Source organism: Octopus bimaculoides, chromosome 15 (assembly GCF_001194135.2).
Source record: "Octopus bimaculoides isolate UCB-OBI-ISO-001 chromosome 15, ASM119413v2, whole genome shotgun sequence".
Classification (NCBI taxonomy): Eukaryota; Metazoa; Mollusca; class Cephalopoda; order Octopoda; family Octopodidae; genus Octopus; species Octopus bimaculoides.
The window spans coordinates 27786158-27788176 of NC_068995.1; the positions used below are offsets into that span (position 1 = coordinate 27786158).

Sequence of the window (2019 nt, forward strand, 5' to 3'; positions counted from 1 at the left end):
CTACTACGGCCGGGCTAGTAACGAAAGGGTTAAGGGTGAGAATTTGATATCTTGTTTCAACACTTAGAGGATAGGATTATTTTATTTTTAATCTTCAAATAGCTGAACTACAGAGTCACCCCCCCCCCCTCCGCCCCAAAAAGCAAAAAAGATTGATAATATAAATTAACAGCAGGAAGAATTCCTAAGTAAAACGCTAATACCTCTGTATGTGTAGAAAGTTAAAGGGACATCTAATACTAAAAACTAAAATTAAATGAAAATTAAAAATCCCTTACATATGTCCAGACACGACCATATATCATCATATATGTTACATATACACATATATTTGCCTGTATAAACATACTTGAGTACACACACTATATATAAGTATATCTATATATGCACATACACACACACATATCATCATCAGCATCTTCATTATCATTTAATGTCCACTTCCCCTGCTGCCACAGGTTAGATGGTTTGACTGCAACTTGTAAGCCAAAGAGCTGCACCAGGTTCCAGTCTGAGTTGGCATGGTTTCTATGGCTGGATGCCCTTCCTAATGCCAACCACTCTGAGAATGTAATAGGTGCTTTTTATGTGCCACCAGCACCACTTACATGACACTGGTAAAAGCCATAGCTATGATTTCATAGGTGCCATGTACATGAACTGGCAACAGCCATGACTACAGTTTCACTTGGCTTGACGAGTCTTCTCAAGCACAGCATATTACCATGGTCTCTGTCACTTGTCATCTCCTCCATGAGGCCCAACATATGAAGATCATATACTTCACCCCCTTGTCCCTCACCTCCATGAGGCCCAACATTCAAAGATGATGCTACTGGCAGCAGCCATGATTACTATTTCACAGCTACCATCTACATGACACCAGCAATGGCCATGACTATAACTTCACTTAGTGTGACTAGTCTTCTCGAGCACAGCATATCACTAAAGGTCTCAGTCACTAGTCATTGCCTCCGTGCGGCCCAACATTTAGAGATCATTTTTCACCACCTCATCCCATGTCTTCTTGGGTCTACCTCCTCCACAGATGCCCTGTAGTTAGAGATCAGAACTTCTTTCCACAGCTGTTCTTGTCCAAATACATCACATGACTATACCAGTGCATTCCTCTCTCTTGCACACATCTGCTGCTTTTTATGCCCAGTATTTCTCTCAATACACTTACTCTCTGTTGCTCATGCACAGTGGCATAGCACATCCAGCGAAGCATAGTAGCTTCACTCCTTTCAAGCCTTTGCATGTCCTCTGTGGTTGCAGCCCATGTTTCACTGCCGTGGAGCATGGCTGTTTGCCCATGACAAAACACAATGAATGGCTTCCTTATGGGTTCGAATGCATTGCAAGCATATTTGATTATTGCATTTATACACATCACTGCTTAGTGCTTCCACCCCCTAAACATACATATACATACATGCCTACGTACACAAACATACATATCAATATGCACTCATAAATAAACTTCTGAATAATATCTATACACACCACAACAATTTAAAAATATGCTTATTAATACTGACTATTAAACTGTGCCTACAACTTCAAAAGCACAACACAACTATATTAGTATAATTTTATCATCACTAATTCTTGCAATATAAGTGCCTCAGCACCCTCAGTCACAATTGGTGATGATAAAAATTTTTCATTTATGGTATTATCTTGCACCTAGATGTTATATTAATTTTTAATACATGCATTAGCATTTCGCTAAATCAGCCATAAATTTTTATGGTAAAAATACAGTGCACAATTCTGACATCAGTAGGAGTTTTTAATTCTTATTTCTTGCAATATAGGTGCATCAACACCCTCTGTCTCAATAAGTATATATATATATTTCTGGCTCACCACTTTAGCCTGCGTGGATATCCACCCACCACCATCCACACCGCCCTTGCCAGAGCACGTTCTGTGGACCGTGCATCTGCTCTCTCCCCCCGAACCCGCCCTGCCATTTCCCGCCTCCCTTTTCCCCTCACCTACCATCCAACCACC

The 2019-nt window shown here is 40.6% G+C and overlaps 1 protein-coding gene across 1 annotated transcript in view; it reads left to right on the forward strand.

The window, feature by feature from the left end:
- LOC106881660 (nuclear pore complex protein Nup205) overlaps positions 1-2019 on the forward strand; it is a 331146-nt gene that overhangs the window by 108690 nt on the left and 220437 nt on the right. The gene's annotated exons all lie outside the window — the stretch shown is intronic.